The following is a 20,502-nucleotide window of genomic DNA, read 5'->3' on the forward strand; positions in this document are numbered from 1 at the left end:
TTGATGACTGGGTATTTGTGTTAATCTTAACACAATTCTCTTCATACATATAGAACACACACACTACCATCACAGAAAACCACAACAGTGAATACATCTCTCCACATGGGATTCACATCAGGAAAGAGATCCAGCTATAAAAATGAACCATATCCACATCAAGTACTGTCCCCAATAAACTGGGGAAAAGGTTAGGAAGACGATTTTTTTTTGTTACTGGTTTAATGTCACACTAACACATCAAAGGATTTTGGTGATGAAAGCCATAGCATTTGCCTAGTGTGAAAATGGGAAACCATGGGCAACAATCTTCAAGGCTGCCGATGGTGAGATTCAAACTCACCACCTCCTGAATGCAAGCTCACAACTGCGTGATCCTAACCATATGGCTAGGAAGAAGAAATTATTAGACAAAGGTAATGAAAGGTGTAAGAAAAAAACTCTAAAATATTATGACATTAAGCAACCCAACACTTTGAAAGAGAAACAATATACACCACCTGACAAAATACGTTAAGCACCCAGAAGGAGTGGTCCAATATTATCCCATTCCGGTATATATGCATACCATTGATGTATGAGCAAATGATAAGAATTACAAGGATCTGTAATGTGTAGAATGCCCACTAGAGTGCATTTGTGTTGGCACCGTCCTGTTGTTGATAAGTTGTTACCAGTCAACTTCTGTGAGTCAGACAGTTAAGCAAGAAGTGCAGAGAGGACTATGTACAGTACGAAGCAAGTAATGAAAATCATTTTTGGTCCATATTGTGGTTGCAGCGACAAGGCCTTGCCTTTAGAATATGAATGAATGAATTGAAAGTATCATACATTGTATACAAGAAAATATTTATTATTTTGCCACCTATTCAATAGCCTACAATACAGAATGTTAACATATGAGTTAAAACATCGTTGAAATATAATGAGACATGCTTTGCCTCTTCATATGAGGCATCCTCAGCCAATATCAAAACCTTATTTATTACCAGGTACCTTGTTAAAGATTATTCTAAAATGTGTTGGAAGATGATGTGTGTAGGATAAAATTTACAGTTCATCATAAAAATGTTTCTGAAATAATTAAAACTCTAATAAAGTGAAAAATTCATACGTAGTTCACTTAATGAAGGAGACGTCATTTGATTGTAAGTAACATAATTGATGGCTTGAAGCTGTAGTCATCGCTTGATGTTGAAGGAAATTGACAAGCTAATACATAGTAGAAAGAATATAAAGTAAGTTCAATGATGAATATACAGTACAATACAATGATAATACAATGATAACTTTGTACGTAATTCACTTAAAGAAGGAGACTTCATTTGATTGTAAGTAACATAATTGATGGCTTGAAGCCATAGTCAGTGCTTGATGTAGAAGGAAATTGACAAGCTAATACATTGCAAGTGATAAGAATCATTGTTATCCGTATTGAAGATACTGAATGTAGGATGCTAAAAGGTTTGTTTTATCACCTATTCAATACATATAAATTTTATAAATTAGGAATTTATTATTGATTCCACTTGAGACATGTTTCGCCCTTCATTGAGGGCATCATCAGTCAAATTATCACCTCAAGGCAAAAAATCAGGTACCTGGTTAGTAGTTGACATGCACAAATTAATACATATTATTAATACACATACAAAAATTAAGTATGGGAAATAGTTGTACAAAAGTGATGGTTGAACATATAGGTTTATAGATGAGAAGTCAGCACCAATGCGTAAAATTAAAATAGTAGAGTTCGGCAGTGGTGCTCTGGAGAACAGTTGACGCAATCATAGGAAAATATAAAGTTTAAAGATATTTACATTATAACAATTAAGGGAGAAAAGGTGTAGTGTTCGGCGTCAATGTTTGTAACCAAAAATTAATGTCAAAGGTTGGTAACTATACAGTATTTACATTGTTCAATTGAACAGTTGAGATAAAGTTTTAAAAATATTTACATTATAACATTCAGCGTAAATGTTTGTAATAAAAAATAATGTCAATGGTTGGTAACTATATAGTAATTACATTATCTAATTGAACAGTTGAGATTTACAATTATATACATAATTACACAAGAGCAGCTTGGTGCGCAAGGATAAAAAATTCTAGTACCAAGTGCGTCCTGATGTTTTAGAGGTTGGAAGAAGGAATTAGCATTGACATTTCAGACATTTGTAGAGCGGTGTATTTTAGTTAAAATCACCGGGGGGGTAGGGAAATATTTCATAGCCAAATGAGGTTTTATAGGCATCAAGCTGAAGCTAATACATAGTAGAAAGAATATAAAATAGGTTCAATGTTGAATATAAAATGGGAAGGAATAGCATTCCAATTGCTGGGCCGATGTCATTATTTGACGCTGGCGTGTGTTGCCCAAAACATTTGTTAGCCAACAGTTCATAAGTTGTTTATAGTTTAATCCGGTGAGATTGCATTGACATGCGATTCAACAGATGCTTGTAGTTGGCCTAATTTGTTGCGAGTCAACATATGAGTTTGCTGAAATGATAACGGGCTGTCAATCGCTACACTGATATGATTTTGATGCAAAGAGGGTGATGATATTCATTGCTTCAAATTAGATGTTTTGTAATTGAGTTGATATCGTAGAAAAGAATGTTGAATAGTTGTTGTTGTATTCTTCTTCCGAATGACATAATTTTTATAACGTTGATTGTGAAACTTATGTTGTTGAAGAATATTGTAGAGGTTTGATGGTTAAATTGGGGCTGTTGAATTGTGCTACGATTCTTGTTAGTGGTTGGTTCTGAAATGAAGAAGAAACTGTACTTAATTTATTTTAATAAGAGTGAAAATGTATTTCAATAAGATTAATCTTAATTAATTCATTAATAAGATTAATAATTTATTTTAATAAGAGTGAGCTTCCTTTTACAGTATGGTATACAGAGCTCTAAAAATTCCCCTTTCAACCACCAATTTAAAAAAGAAATAAATACAATCAAAGAAGTAGCCACTTTCAATGGATATAATCCCTCAATCATAAACAAACTAGTTAATAAAGTTAAATTAAAACTACCACAAACCTCTCCCCAATAAAAAAGAACAAATCAAAGTACACAACATTTACCTATACCAACCCAATCATACCAAATAACCAAACATCTAAAAAAAAAAACAACAAGAAATTAAAATAGCTTTTAAAACCAAAAATTCAAACCGTAAAATGTTCTTCAACCACAATACAATAAACTCAGACAAAAATTAATACTCTGGCTCTGGTATCTACAGATTAAAATGTACCGAGTGCCTCAGATCATATATCGGACAAATATGAAGAAGCTTCATAACTAGGTATACAAAATATGTCAATGTCCAGAAACACAACAAACACTCAGCAATGAGCAATCATATGAAAGAAACAGGGCACAACCAAATACAGTAGAGACAATACACGACACTTACGGATTTCGCCTTGCTAACATGGGAGACAATTCGACGGTGGCGCTCCTAGTGACTTGACCTGAACAAATCGCGCTAAATTCAAATATCAATGGAAATGTATATACGGAAATGGATAAATAAATTACGTCTAGAAAGAAAGTGGTATTGAGATATTAACTTTGAAGTTGCTATAGCAATTCTGGATAAATTAATGAAGAATTATTTAAAAGGTTATTATTTAAAGACTGAAATTAGACATATAAACAAGGTGTGAAATGGACTGTTGTGAAATGGCTTGATCTTTCCTTTATGCATTACTTTTTTTAGCTTTATCATATCTGCCTGAAATCTTACGGTTGGATTTGTCTTTTTCCTCATTTAAAAACATTGTATCATCACATTAAGACATTTGTCAATAAAAATATCGGCACATTCCTTACACATATTATGCAATGAATTAACATTTAATAGCTGGACAATTTTCCTCTTAACATGAAGCCTACTAACAGAAAGAAAATCTATAAAATCCCGGCTTTAATCTGAGAAGAGGGATAAAAGAAAGAAAAGTTTGAAAATGTTGTCGATAGTGATGCTTTGAGGAATATTAACGTGCAATTAGAGTAAAAATATAACATACCCTTGGCTGTATAGTCGAGGATTTTTAAAGTCGCGGGCCTGGAAATGATCTGAACAGATCTTATAATTTTTATATAAACGTAACGTCCCTTCTTTCTTGTACACTTTATCCAAATCGCTTCTGTGACATTTCAAAACCCACAGATCACACCTACAACAACACATCGGTATTGAAGGTTAACTGCTGCACTATACAATAAAATATGCATATTATATTTTAAGCCCGTTAAAACATGGGTCGAGCAGGTCAGAAGATTATGAAGTACTATAAAAATCTCTGTCACTGGAAGAATATATATGCAAACACAATATTACTTACATGTTCTTGTCACGAGGGAACCTGAAGAACGACCGCGCATTTTTCTCTACTTCGTAATTACTGTAGCCAAACACAGCACATACCTTTCCCCTCATGTTGAGAGGAGATATGAAGGAATGATACACGCTACTATTTAATTATGTCAGTTCACTGAGAACCCATAAATAACACCGAAAACTTCACACAAAAATGCACGTGCTCTTATGACAGAATCAGTACCGTTCAGGTCTATCCGCTAGAGTGAGCTCCAATAGCTGTCCCTCGATATCTCGCTCAGTGTCGTGTATTGTCTCTACTGTATTTGGCACAACTTTGCCACAATCAAACAGTATCTCCAAATTTTTAAAAAAAGTTTAAAAAAAAGTAGACTCATGACCGAATTCGAGAATTTATACATTTTTTTGGACCAAAAATACAATGCAAATAAGAATTTAAATGATCCAATAAACAACAGAAGCATAATTCCATTGTGGAGATTTATCTCCCGTATGCATTTATCAGACTGTGCCTCTTATAAGGGCTTCTGATAAGTTCACCTGCATACACCCCAGCATCAGTGGGTAGGGTCTAACACATCCCACTCTGATGAGTCTAGTGTCAGATCTAAGACGAAACGCTGGTTAATAGAGCAAACACCTGAAAAGCCTTACATCTGATATGTTTTTGACATTTTTGACATGCTCTATTGGTGAAAAATATCGAATTCCCTCCATGGGAATTTAGAATTTTCCATTCGGAATTGCTAGGCGGGCAATAATTCCATTGTGGAGATTTATCTCCCGTATGCAGTTATCAGACTGTGCCTCTTATAAGGGCTTCTGATAAGTTCACCTGCATACACCCCAGCGTCAGTGGGTAGGGTGTGACACATCCCACTCTGATGAGTCTAGTGTCAGACCTAAGATGAAACGCTGGTTAATAGAGCAAACGCCTGAAAAGCCTTACATCTGATATGTTTTTTGACAAGTAAAAACCATAGTGACCACTAGTGTCCTAATAACGTTTCACACAATAAATCAACAGTCCAACAACATCAAATGTATGCACCAACATCTTCTTACTAACAACACTTAGACAAAAACTTCCCAAAAAATTTTCACTCTTATTAAAAATAAATTAACTACAGTTTCTTCTTCGTTTCAGAACCAACCAGTAAGAAGAATTGTAACACAATTCAACAGCCCCAATTTAACCATCAAACCTCTACAATATTCTTCAACAACATAAGTTTCACAATCAACATTATAAAAATTATGTCATTCGGAAGAAGAATACAACAACGATTCAACATTCTTTTGTAAGATATCAACTCAATTACAAAACATCTAATTTGAAGCAATGAATATCATCACCCTCTTTGCGTCAAAATCATCTCAACGTAGGTAGCGACCTCACATGTTGACTCACAACAAATTAGGCCAACTACAATCATCTGTTGAACTGCATGTCAACACAATCTCACCGGATTAAACTGTAAACAACTTATGAACTGTTGACTAATAAATGTTTCGGGACCGGGCGAGTTGGCCGTGCGCGTAGAGGCGCGCGGCTGTGAGCTTGCATCCGGGAGATAGTAGGTTCGAATCCCACTATCGGCAGCCCTGAAAATGGTTTTCCGTGGTTTCCCATTTTCACACCAGGCAAATGCTGGGGCTGTACCTTAATTAAGGCCACGGCCGCTTCCTTCCAACTCCTAGGCCTTTCCTATCCCATCGTCGCCATAAGACCTATCTGTGTCGGTGCGACGTAAAGCCCCTAGTAAAAAAAAAAATGTTTCGGGCAACACATGCCAACGTCAAATAATGACATCGGCCCAGCAATTGGAATGCTTTTCCTTCCCATTTTATATTCAACATTGAACCTATTTTATATTCTTTCTACTATGTATTAGCTTGTCAATTTCCTTCTACATCAAGCATTGACTATGGCTTCAAGTCATCAATTATGTTACTTACAATGAAATGAAGTCTCCTTCTTTAAGTGAATTACGTACGAAGTTATCATTGTATTGTACTATCTATTAAACATTGAACTTATTTATATTCTTTCTACTATGTATTAGCTTGTCAATTTCCTTCAGCATCAAGCAATGTCTACGGCTTCAAGCCATCAATTATGTTACTTACCGTACAATCAAATGACGTCTCCTTCATTAAGTGAACTACCGGTACGTAATACGAATTTATCACTGTATTAGAGTTTTAATTATTTTAGAAACATTTTTATGATGAACTGTCAATTTTATCTTACACACATCATCTTCCAACACATTTTTAAATAATCTTTAACCAGGTTTTAAATCATATGTTAACATTCTGTATTGTATTGGATAGGTGGCAAAATAATATATATGTTCTTGTATATATTATACAGTACGAAGAACCTGTGATGCCCCGCAGACGAGTTAGACGGCTTATCCACCAACTGACAGCATTTGACAGAGGCCGCATTGTGGGACTGGGTGAGGCTGGTTGGTCGTATCCACTGATCTCTATACCTGGATGGCTGGTAGCTTGGGTAGCAGTAAGCCGAATAGAAGATGACTGGCGCAGTAAGATGGCAGTGAGCGCACGGTGCAGTAGACCACGAGGAACGCGCTTGCTTTGTTTATGCTTAGTTCAGTGACGCCAGGCCTCTTGATTGTAGTTCCACGAGTGTTCTGTGCTTTGTTATTGCAAAGTAAATAGTAGTATATTTTACGAATTTAGGTTCGTTGCCTTGTAGTATACTTGTGGATTACAAAATTCAATTTAAATATGTATGTGTTTATCTGAGTCCGCCTCTGTGGTGTAGTGGTTAGCGTGATTAGCTGCCACCCCCGGAGGCCCGGGTTCGATTCCCAGCTCTGCCACGAAATTTCAAAAGTGGTATGAGGGCTGGAACGGGGTCCACTCAGCCTCGGGAGGTCAACTGAGTAGAGGTGGGTTCGATTCCCACCTCAACCATCCTGGAAGTGGTTTTCCGTGGTTTCCCACTCCTCTTCCAGGCGAATGCTGGGATGGTACCTAACATAAGGCCACGGCCGCTTCCTTCCCTCTTCCTTGCCTATCCCTTCCAATCTTCCCATCCCTTCACAAGGCCCCTGTTCAGCATAGCAGGTGAGGCCGCCTGGGCGAGGTACTGGTCATTCTCCCCAGTTGTATCCCCGATCAAGAGTCTGAAGCTCCCGGACACTGCCCTTGAGGCGGTAGAGGTAGGATCCCTCGCTGTGTCTGAGGGAAAAAGCCGACAGATGATGTGTTTATCTGAAATATGAATGAAGAAACATTCTACGGGGTATTAACATACCGCAGTGTTCAGCTTATGGATGTACAAACAGAACCGATCAGTAGGAGTAATCATTTCATCGGGGAATTTTATACTGTACATAAGAATCTTCCTAGGGTAGTGTTTTGAGTTTTAGGTTTATTGTATCTTATTTCGCATATTCCGGGAGCAAAATGGCAATTAATTTTTGTAGGTTTCCTTTCTCGAGACCCGAACATCTAAGATCATCGATTAGGAGTATCAGGCGGGAGAATTGGGAGCCTTCTAAAACAGCTGTTCTCTGCTTGGATCACTTAGAGGAAGACTGTTTTGATAGAAATGGACAAACTGTACACCTTAGAAGTGATGTACAGCCAACTGTTTTCAATTTTACTGAACATTAACTGCAAGTAAAAATTTACTTTTATTTTTTTTATTTCTCGTAATTAAACTGACGGTTTCGATGAAATAATTGACGTCTGGGGGAATTCTAGACCTTATTTACATCAGTAGTAATTATGGGTGGGAGAAGGGAAAGTGTGGTGGGTGTTTGGGGCTATCCCATTATACAATTCGTGGTATATGGGACTCTTAACTGGTGTTACTTATATCTGATGATGACTATCAATATCGCTTTGCTAGCTGAATTTAATTAAAGAGGTCTGTAATAGTAAATTAAGCTGCAGGTAATGTGATATACTGACAAGTTTTGAATATTTGCTGGTTTTATAAATGTGTACATTTGCTTCAATGATATTTTAATTTGATAATATGCGCGTTATTTCATGGAAACAGGAAACAGAAATTCATTATCAAGCACCGATTACGAATGTCGAATCTAGGCCTGTATAGTGAGCTACGTTTATAGGTACATCATTTTAAGAATGCATAATTTCATGGTATACATGTATACAATTTACAGCAATGTTTCCAGAAACTGGTTTTCACTTGTATTGTGTTACCGATCGCTAATTGCATGTATTCAGCACCTAAGTTAATATTTGTCGGCCGTTATTATACACTCATGTTTATTGCTATCCCGGAGATTTAGTGACCTCGGAATGACGTGTCAGTGATCCCAATGTCCTTATGCTTTGAGTGAACATGTCTCTATATTTTTAATTATTCCAATGCGCCATTAATTGCGACTTAAAATTGACTATATTATCATTGCTTTCCCATACGGAGAGCTCTAGGTTGGGTACGCCAACATGGCGAACCGCGCGCTCAACTTGGCGTACTTTCTCCTGCAGCGGAGACCTGCCATCAGCGATCCATGTATAGAGATCAGTGGTCGTATCGTGCAATAGCCAGGCATTTGGGCCATTCAGACGTCACAGTGGCCCAATGCTGGACTCAATGGGCACATGTATCGATCTCAAATGTGATTTTATTTGACGTATATAAATATCACACGAGAACACGTTCACTTCCTTGTGTAAACTACTTTATTGTCACTGTAAGTCACAACACACAATAGCAAGTAACACTACAACACTTAATAGCGGAGTACCCTGAAGTTAATCCTGACAAGTACAGATATCAACAACAGTGACTCGCTCACTATAACACACACTCTCTTTAACTGACTGACTCACTAACTGACAGCTCCATATATATATATACTGTTCAATCAACCGTCTTGAATTATCGATTTCTGGAAGGGTTCTTACAACACCCTAAATGGAACACACTTGAAACACCGATCAACCAGCTAGTCGAATGGAGTACCGGTACTTCAGTAATGGATCCAGCTCGAACTTTCGATTACTGTTTACCAATACACATGGAAATCTTTCCAACATTCCTAATGTCTCTACATTTATTTGGATAATAAACCTTACAGTAAGTTTCCAGAACCCTTCATATGTATCAAATTACAGCAGAATACACCTAATATACGAACATTATAGAGTTTTCTACAGCTTTCGACTATATAGATTTTGAGGTTAAACTTATACACAATACGTATTTGAGGTTATACAAATTTATAACACATATTTACAGGGAAACCTTGTATTAGTCATATTTTACATTTAATAAAAGCAGTGGCGGCTCGTTTGGGAGGCGCTAAGGCGCGCGCCCCCCACGGGGTTCCATTAAATTCGGGAATTTTAATCTTAAATGTTAACAAGGGAAATATTTTACTATAAGATTATTATCAAGGGCGCGAGTTGTACTGTGCTGCGGCGCGATGCGCTGCTGGCCCTACGCAGGAGGGCGCTCTCTCACAGCGGACCAAATACTCCCGAGTCTCGCTTGACTGGCCTTGAGGGAGCCAATCAGAGGCGCAGTAGAGATGTGCTGTTCTACGGAGATTCCGGCGCGTTTCTGCCGCGGCCCATCGTTGCATCCAACCTACCCGAAACATTGGTGATCTGATTTCTATTTAACAGGGGTCAGTTTATGCCATTTCTCTCCTAAAACTAGGAACTATTTTACCGAGGCACTTACCTGAGTTAAATGTGCCGGTATACATTTAAAATTGTCTTGTAATTTTTAGGATTATTAACTAACGAAACGAGTAACGACTGTAACTACTGGCTCCTCGCACTTGACTCAAGCTGGCCATACTCACTGGAGAGCGCGATGTTTAACTTTATGTTGATGAATGATCTCGTGAGGTGACTGTGACAAGGTGAAATTACGAGAAAGGTTGTGATTTATATGTAAGCGTAGTGTTATGTATGCACTTCGTACAGTATGATTACCGTCGAAAATATTAAAGAACTAACGTTTTCTTCTCTTTCCATCGAGAAGAAAGTCGAACTGAAGGAGTGTTTTAGGCCGACACCAGACTTCTCGTTGAAAAAAACGGAGACAAAGAAAAATGAAAATAGGGCTTTCCAAAGACAAATTAGTTCTCCTGACGTATATAACAAGAACTCGCGGATATGTGAAAGTGATATCTCAGAAACCTTTTACTGCTTTCCTAACCTGCTATTCTCCCGTTCTAGGAAAGGAGATAAATGGATCACCACAGGGGTGATATCAATAGTACCATGGACTTTGAAATGCTTGGTGAATTCAATGTCGTGTCTTGTGTGTGTCGTGTAAGTGATCACTACAACGAAACTATTCGTAAACATAACTCTATGGTGGACAAGAACAGGCAAATATTATTATTATTATTATTATGAATAAATGAATAATAATAATGAATAATAATAATAATATAATAATAATAATAATAATAATAATAATAATAATAATAATAATAATAATAATATATCTGTATGTATGTTCAGTCTTCAGCCCTAAGGCTGGTTGGATCCTCAACAGCTCTGCCATCAGCTGTCATAGATGGCCTAGGCATCACTGAAGAGGCATACTAGGGAAATGAGTAGTGAGATAGTTTCCCGTTCCTTTCCTCACTGAGCCAGAAGTTGCTGTTACATATCAGTCTGCCAAGCCCACTGAAATGCACACACCAACCGACCCTATGAGCAACATTTCCACACCATTCTTAGCAGGGACTGACTGCAGAAGGAATGGAATTACTAGCATCGCTCATAGCTCAGTCATTTTCATATTGTCAAAGCCAAGGATAAGACAGAGACAGATCAATGAAAGTAACAAAATTGCTCTAGCCCACACCAGAAGACATAGTGCACTGTAAACACTAGGTCCTGCCAGTAAAGGCATATAATAATAATAATAATAATAATAATAATAATAATAATAATAATAATAATAATAATAATAATAATAATAATAATAATAATAATAATGGAGTCACCAAAGATATCTACAATAAAAGATGCATATCCAAAAATGCAAAAATAAGGCATTACAACACAGTAGTGAAGCCAGAATGCCTATATGCAAGCGAATGTCTGGCATTAAATTATAATTTAGATAAGCTAGAAATACTAGAAAGGCGAATCATGAGGAAAATATTAGGCCCACAAAACACAGCAGAAGGTTGGAAATTACGAAGTAATGCTGAAATATATCAAAAAATAGAAAATATATCAGATGTAATGAGGAAAAGGAGACTTATGTTTTAGGACATTTATATCGAATACAAGATAGTAGATTATCCAGTAAGATTTTCAGATATTTGTGGGGTAAGAAATCAACGACAAGCTGGGTCAATGAAGTAAGAAAGGATTTAGAAAAAACAATATAACAACAGAAGAAAAAAATAATAGAGAAGGCTTTCGGGAAAAAGTATTGAAAATAGAAGGATTCCAAGGTAGGAAAGTAAAAAAGACTGGTTCAAAGTGGTCTGAAGACAGAAAGAAGAAACATAGTGAACAGATGAAAGCGTACTGGAAGAAAAGGAAAGAACAAAGAAGAAGGAATTGAAATTGGCACGTGGTCCTCTGTTGGCCCATTCGAAATAATAATAATAATAATAATAATAATAATAATAATAATAATAATAATCAACATCATCATAATCAAAACAATTGCATATGCATTGCACCGTATAGTGTTCGAAGTGTGTACCTTGATAACATGTTTTGAAGAACTTGAGATATTTTGTGGAAATATGAAACTAAGGTGCGCCCTCCACTGCTGATATCCACGAGCCGCCACTGAATAAAAGATAATTTAGCATTTAATAAAGTATAATTAAAATATATTAAAGATAATATTTGAAAGTTCTACAACAGTTAGGATGTCGTACCTACGACAATTATCCCCCCAAAACCTTCAATATCTATCCTGTACATTCTTTACTCTAGGTCTTAAATTCTATCTAGGTGTCCTTATATCTGGCTGGCCCCATGGTGTAGGGGTAGCGTGCTTGCCTCTTACCCGGAGGCCTCGGGTTCAATTACCGGCCAGGTCAGAGATTTTTACCTGGATCTGAGGGCTGGTTCGAGGTCCACTCAGCCTACGTGATTAGAATTGAGGAGCTATCTGACGGTGAGATAGTGGCCCCGGTCTCGAAAGCCAAGAATAATGGCCGAGAGGATTTGTGGTGCTGACCATACGACACCTCGTAATCTGCAGGCCTTCGGGCTGAGCAGCGGTCGCTTGGTAGGCCAAGGTCCTTCAAGGGCTGTAGTGCCATGGGGTGTGGGTGCTAATATTTATGTCTTCATCTCTCTTATCCTTCAAGGTAGGAATCCGTGTGTGTTGATCCTCCATGAAGTCCGCATTCTTCTGGGGCCCCGTAGAGAGTGTCGACTCCTCGGTCTCTCAGTCCTCTTGTACGGGTCGAGGTAATGCCTTCAATTCCAACGTACGTACCTTCGTCGGCGGTGTAGTCTTCAGGAGATACACACCATTTCCCAACTTGTTATCCACCTCAAAAGGTCCGAGTCACTTTGGAGCCATCCCAGCATGGAACTTCTGAAGCTGGTTGCTGAGGGGATGGTTTCGACGAAGAACTAGTGTTCCAGGTCTGAACTCCCTTTCCTCCGGTGCATCGTTGTTCTCGGTTTTTCTCCTTGAACGCTCTTTGGCTTGGCGGTGCACCTGTTGAATCTGCCGCTGGTTCCATGCAAGCCATGTATCAGGATCCTCTGGTTCCTATCTTTGTCCAGAGATAAAGTCCCAGTCGCCAGTTCTCTTCAATGGACGTCCAAGGAAATGTTCTGGAGGTGAAAAACCCGTGATGCGGTTAACCCGCTGTTTGATGACCAGTAGGGACTCGTGTAGGTGCTGGTCCTATTTGGTATGTTCTCTGTCAACCAAGCAAATCAGAAGCATCTTCTTTTCTCCTGGTTTCTCCGTTCGGTGGGATTCGCCTGTGGATGGTAGATCGGTGTAGTTCAGTGTTCAATTGCCCACTCCGACAGAGCTTGCAACCACTGTCTCGAGGTGAACTGACTGCCACTGTCCATGAGTAGACACCGAGGATACCCATACCAACTGAAGACTTCCGTCCATAAGAGTTGTACGATACGTCCCAATGTAGCTTCAGGAATGGCAATTGCTTCCAACCATCTGGTGAATATATCAGTCACCACGAGGATCCCCGTCTTTCCCCGAGATGTCCTAGGGAAGTATACTTAAATATACCATCTTCGAGTCGGAAGTTCTTGTAGCACTTTTTAAAATGAGCTGGGACAGATTGACAATCAGTGCTGCGTTCACTGATCCAGGATGCTATTCTGTTACAAGGCATGTCCTCAGTCTGCCACTTCCTTATTAAATCTAAATAGACCTCATTATTTCCTCGACGGATAGCAAGAAGCACAGGGTCGGTGTAAGACTTCTTAGAGTGCCCAGGAATCTCTCCCTCTGGTAAATTCATGGTTGATTTCTGTCTGTCCTCAGGATTTATTGATAGACTGTCAACAGCTTGATTGGTTACACCAGGAACATGACAAATTCGAAGTCAAAATCCGTAAGGATCAAGGCTCATCGCATCAGTTTGGACTTAGTTCCAGAAAGTCAGTTCAACCACTGAAGTGATGAGTTGTCTGTAAAGAGTCTGAACTTCCTTCCTTCCTTCCAGATATCTTCTGAACTTCCCGACAGCCCATACAACTGCTAATGCCTCCTTATTGGCTGTACAATAGTTTCTCTCTGGAGCAGGAAGCTTCCTACTAGCATACTGAATTATATCCTTGCCTCCTACTTCTCTCCCGTGGAACAGTACAGCTCCAAGTCATATGGACAAAGATAATGAGAATTCACAGACATAGCACTCCATTCGTTGGTGTTAGCCCTGGACCTAAAGAAAGAAACAAAAGATGGCACGAGCAGCAGAATACAACACAAGGGAGTCCTGTCTACAGTCCATAAGTACATATACATATTACTCTAGATATTTCTCTAGTAAGGACGAGAGGGCAAGTTTACTACAGTCCATAAGTACATATACATATTACTCTAGATATTTCTCTAGTAAGGACGAGAGGGCAAGTTTAAGGGAGATACTGAGGATTTTAATGGAGAACAGAAATGAAGGTAGGTCTACCTCAATCAATGTACGGGATACGGTAAGTAGACAAGAGGGAGGGGTAGAAAGAGGAGAAACTGTAGAAGTAAGATAAGCTAATGTTTTAAGGGGAATAAAAACAACAGCAAAGGGTTCTCTTTAAAGAGCAAATTCAGGGGATTTTTCGGTGAGGAATCGGTATGAGTCATTACAGGTGGAACAGCAGAAGGAAGATGGGGAACATGTAGGTGTTATAGAGAAAGGGCAAGGCAAGAGGAAAGGGAAACGTAACAGTAGAGGAGGAGGAAGTGGAACAGGGTCATGAGAGGGAGAGAAGGGAGGAGGAAGTAGGTTCTGTAGCAGTGAGGGAAGTTAAGGAAGATTATGTGAGGGGGATCTAATAAGGTGGGTGGGGTTGAGGATCTGGTCATGAGCAACTCTATTTTTAGACATGTGGGGAAAGTGTATGGAGGAAAGGGAACCAGGGTAGAGTGTTTCCCAGGAATTAGATTAAGGCAGATATTGAGGAAAGTACAAGAGATAGGAGGAGTGTAAGGAGAAGATAGCTGTTTTTCATACTTGTACAAATAAAGTTAGATAAGCAGGAATAGGTCCCAACATAGTTGGGGATGTCTGGGATCTGATTATGATAGCAAGGGACAAAACTTAAGGGAATGGAGATTGTTATCAGTCCAATACTGTGTAGGAGAGGTAACTGGCAGGTAACTGGGGATATAAAGGAGACTATGGAGTGGGTATGTAAGAAACTGGGAGTGAAAGCCCTAATGGGTGGGTAGGAAATGGGGATGTGCACTCATATGCCCATCAATTGAACCGCAGGGTATGTATAATTTAGGAGGTTTGCTTAGAAGAATTACAGAGAGGTACATTTAGGAAGATGGGGTGGGCTATGGAGTGGTGATGCAAGTACAATGATTTGAAAGTCAAATAAGGATGACATAAAGCTGTTAGTGTTAAACTGTACAAGTATTGTAAAGAAAGGAATACAATTAGCATGCCTGCCAAGTATTCCGGTTTTTCCGTAAAATGTACGGATTTTGAGTGTGTTTTACGGTTGTATAGATGAACAATGTTATTGTACAGATTTTGAATATCCGCGCTTGCTTACGCATTCAGCGGAAAAATCGGGTTTTGTTTGACTTTCGATAGTAGCTGGTAATGCAAGCAAGACGGACTCCAATACTGAGGCTGTAATACAAAAAAACATGGCGGTCTAAGTAGCCGGACTACTGGTATTGGCTAAAATGAAGATATAACGTACGGCGGTATTTAACATGATAAATGTAACATCATAGGGAAAAATCTCTTTTTCACATATGAAAACGCTTCGCCAACAAGTACGAACCAAATATAATCAATTAGAATCACATATATTCTACTAGAAAAAATAAAACTGATTATTTAGAAATAACGTTTTCTCTTAGAATTCACTTTGCTGGATAGATGAAAATACATTATAAAACTGTTAGAATTGTATTTATAACATCACATTGAATGTTTAAAAATAAATTCAGGTGCAAAATTCCTCAATTTATTCGCTCTCACAAGAACTATTAAACAATTTTTATTAGTTTTGAAGTGCTGGAAAATTTATTATATTCAGCACCCAATGACAGGGAAGTACACCCAAAATAATAATGTTATTGGCTTTGTGTCCCACTAATTACTTTTTAACGGAATATACATCGTGGTTATTTTGAAGTCAATGACAAAACTGCAGTGTGCATATATCATTTTGAGAACAAGTCTGAGGTTAGGGAAGACTTTTCTGTAATTCCAAACGGGGAACTTATTCGTTTTATCATGTATTTTCATCTATCCAGCGAAGTGAAATCTATGAGAAAACGTTACTTGACTAACTGAAATTTCTGCATAATCAGCTTGTTCTCTTTTCTGGTAGAATATATGTGATTCTAGTTGATTATATGTGGTGTGTACTTGTTGGCGAGCATTTTCATGCGTGAAAAGGAGATTTTCCCTATGATGTTAAATTTATCATGTAAAATTACCGCCGTTTGTGTAATATGTAGTGATATTTTCATGTTAGCCAATACCAGGAGTCTGGCTAATTCGGCTGCCATGTTATTTCTATATTACGGTCTGAGGATTGGAGTCGGTCTTGGTCTGAGGATTGTTGTTGTTGTTGTTGTTGTTGTTGGTGGTGGTGATGCCTTCTGGGCTTTTATCGAAGATATTTCACTCAGTCTATAATCCCTTACTTGCTGAATAACACTGGTACAACTGAACACTTCAATCCATAAAAGGACGAGTTCGACAGCCGTAGTGGAAGGACGTGTTCCTCCCGCTCGCTCTCTCTCTCCTTGCCAGGCGCTCTGTACTTTCCCAGTACTAGTCAGGCAGCTGTACTTGTTAGTACATCTTCGAAAGAGCATTTGTCAGAGCTGAGCACTTTTCAGTGCTCGCTATTTCTCTTTCAGGAGCTTTATTTTCAGGAGGACCAGGATGGAGAAGCCGACCCTACCAGTGAGGCTGGTCGACTACGACTACGAAGGAGCCGTCGAGAAGCTACTAGACGCGATCGACACGATGGATCCCCCCAGCTACGAACGCCCGGGGCTGGTGGTGTTCAACCGGCTGGGGGAAGACGACCACCAGGGGACGCTCCACGTATTCGACAACCTGAATGCGACTGCGGAGTACATCGGAGAGCCACTCCTGCCGATCATCGGCATTATGGTTGCTACCTGGGCGATTATCATTCGCCCTAACGACGCAGCCAGCTTCAGGGTCTACGAGGAGCGTGCGTCCCAGCAGTTCCAGGTTGCCCGGCTACCAGGACTCAGGGAGCACCTGGACGTCTCGGGCTACCAGGAGGCAGCCTCGCAGACGGAGCCAACGACCGAGGACGACGGCGGCGCTCCCGAGCGCCGCGACGGCGCGACTCCAGTTGGAAAGCTGTACTCCACTAAGTACACGCAGACCAACAAGGCGACAACCAGGGCGAAGTGGTCGCAGACGCAGGCCTACCAGGAAGGGCCTGTTAACCGGGCGCAAACCAGGAACGCGCCCGTGATGGTGGAGAGCAGCACAGCGGTGGAGAAGGACGCCCCCTGGCGTACTGAGACTGCTGCCCAGGTCCAGCCTGCCTGCACGTCTGTCGAGTTGCAGACCTCGATGTGCGCCCCCCAGGACAGGGAATGCAGTCGAGTGTTAGCACCGACCGACGCCACCGCCGCCGCCAGCCAGGAGAAAGAAGAAGATGGCGACGCAGAGGAGCCGGCAGCTACCCCGGGGTCACCAGGCCGGGAGGAGGGCCACCAGGGCGAGGCCTCTTCCCCCGCCGAGAAGCAACCCTTGGGACCGACCGACGCCACCGCCAGCCAGGGGAAAGAAGAAGAGGGCGACGCAGCGAAGCCACCAACTACCCTGGGGTCACCAGGCCGGGAAGAGGGCCACCAGGACGAGGCCTCTTCCCCCGCCGAGAAGCAACCCCCGGGAAGAGGAAGAAGAAGAAGACGACGCCGCACCAGGAAGCAGAAGGCGTCGCTGGCTCACCAGGAGAGGACCGCCAAGCCGCAACCCAGGACTGCTCCCAGGACAGCAGCCAACCGAGGAGCCAATCAGGAGAGGACCTCAGCGGGTAGCGGCAGTCAGGTGAGAGTAAAACGTCCCCCTCAGCAGCTCTTGCAGTGTTTCCGCTGTCTGAGGTGGGGCCACCGTCAAGTTAGCTGTGGACTCCAAGTGAAGTGCAACCGCTGTGGTGGTGATCACCACTACACGGCCTGCGCAACACTTAAGGAGGCGCCGGTGTGCGCCAATTGCGCGGGGGGGCCACCCGGCCTCCCACCGCAGTTGCCCAGTCTACAGGGCCATGGCGCGGGCAGAGAGGAGGGAGGCCCGGCGCCATGACCCACCCCATTCCAGGAGGCCCCCGCCTCGGCGGGCTTGGCCTCATTCTCCGGGATCGGAGACTGGGTACGAGGTACCCCAAGGAGGTGGAGTCGTGCGACAGGCCCTAGTGGTACTTGACGCATGGCTCCGCAGCCGGCAAGGACCGCGCTAGTCCCAGCAGTGCCCAGACGGACTGATCCCCAGGCGATGGAATGGCGAGGAATTGGTTTATGTTTTTTGTGCATGTTACCTGTTCCTAACTAACACAACCTCTGGTCTTTTTCCAGCCCACATCCTTGCATGTGCTATCACAAGATATCAGGTTTTACATGTAGGCTCTTTCTTCTTTCTGCCTATGTGGTTTTTCCCTGACCCTTCAATACCAAACTTCAATACCATATACCTAATACAATATCGCCTGGTAGCGTGTTTGACATGGAAACAGGCAGATACTCCTTGTATCACTTCCCACTCTTCCCTGCTATCTCTTTCTTCTTCTTAGAAATAATAGCATGTCGGAGGCCAAGTAGATTGAGTCGTTGGTCACGCGGGGGGAGCGGGCTTCGGGGGCCCCCCCGAATAAAAAAAAAAAAAAAAAAAGCTAAATACCAGAAGAACACGACACTGTGCACGCCAGACAGCCAAAGCTAGCGGATCACAACCACAATAGCAATCGTAAGTACTCTATATTAAACATACACACACAAACAGGCATTCCTCAGACTACAAATTCTTAATTTCATTTTTTGTTTCTTACAGACACACATCGGCATTTATAGACCGGAGAAGACCCACCTTCCTGCATTTGACACTCACAGAAAAGAAATTACATTCAATACTCCAGCCATATTCAACCACAGCTGTACACATCTACCTCAGACAATACATCAGACTTGTTATTAATGATTGATAAGTCAGCCATAAACTAATGAATAAGCATAATATACAGCAGAAAGAAGAGCACCACTTACAAAAAAACATAGACATTCTCCATATCATATTGAGAAAATCAACGAATGCAAGACCGGAAACTTACTCTAAAAAATTTCCTATTTATTGTAACGGATCTTACATGAATCTGCACTTTTTAAGGTGACATTCTACATGTAGGCCTACTATATATTTTTTAAGAGTATTTATGTAACTGTACTTTTAATAATAGTCCATTTATACGATTTTCACATCATATTGAAGAAAATCAACGTACGCAAGACGAAAACATATTCCAACAAAATGTTTCCTATCTATTTATTTATTATAACGGATTTTACTTGAACTGTATATTTTAAGACAACATTTTACATGTATCACATATATTTTAAAAAAAGTGCTTACGTAATTGTACTTTTAATAACAGCCCATTTACATGATTTTAGGCCTAAAAGATTCACCTACATATTTTAGATTGTAGATAGTCGAATTTACCCTGAAGTATGCTCGATTAAAAGTAAGATATATCCTATCATTATGACTATTATTATGGACAAGGCAAATCAACTAATTTGATTTATGTGAAGGTAACGGTGTGCAGCTGAGGATGACTACATGTAAAGAGTCGAAACCGGTACGGTAGATATTTGTATAAATAAATTTGTATTGATAAGGTGGAACCTTTCTCGTCTATAACTTACGATAACGGTCAATACGGAAAATGAAACTGATAAATCAAGATATGATCTGATTTTGCGTATTGATAGCTACCGTCACGTTTCCAAGCTTAGATGTTAAATCTCCGCCACTGCGTCATTTTACTATTTCCTTATTCAGATTGAGTGTCAATATTATTATTTTCTATTCATAGTTTCGTATTATTATTATTGTTATTATTTTTCGAGTTCATTTTTATTTTATTATTATTATTATGATTATTTCGTGTGGGCATAATTATCTCGAGCGCGGCTACAGGATGTAAAGCAAATAGCATTATTATTGAATACGTATGAACTGCGTGCTTGAAATTTGAGCATGCTCTCAAGTGCAAGTGTGCTGGCGGCATGCTTTCTTTGAGAACCAAACCCTAAGCAATGTACTGTATAGGAGTTTTTTGTTGGTGTTTTGTGATAGCAGTCATGGATACGGAGCGAAAGAAAGTACTTTTTACTTTAAACAAAAGCTTGAATTCATTGAAAATTTTGAGAAATGACAATCATTATAGATATTAGCAAGTGATCATTGG

The 20,502-nt window shown here is 40.1% G+C and overlaps 1 protein-coding gene across 4 annotated transcripts in view; it reads right to left on the reverse strand.

The window, feature by feature from the left end:
• Positions 1-20,502, reverse strand: part of fal (falten) — a 641,611-nt gene that overhangs the window by 131,157 nt on the left and 489,952 nt on the right. The gene's annotated exons all lie outside the window — the stretch shown is intronic.

The sequence above is a fragment of the Anabrus simplex genome, chromosome 2, assembly GCF_040414725.1.
Source record: "Anabrus simplex isolate iqAnaSimp1 chromosome 2, ASM4041472v1, whole genome shotgun sequence".
NCBI classification, from domain to species: domain Eukaryota; kingdom Metazoa; phylum Arthropoda; class Insecta; order Orthoptera; family Tettigoniidae; genus Anabrus; species Anabrus simplex.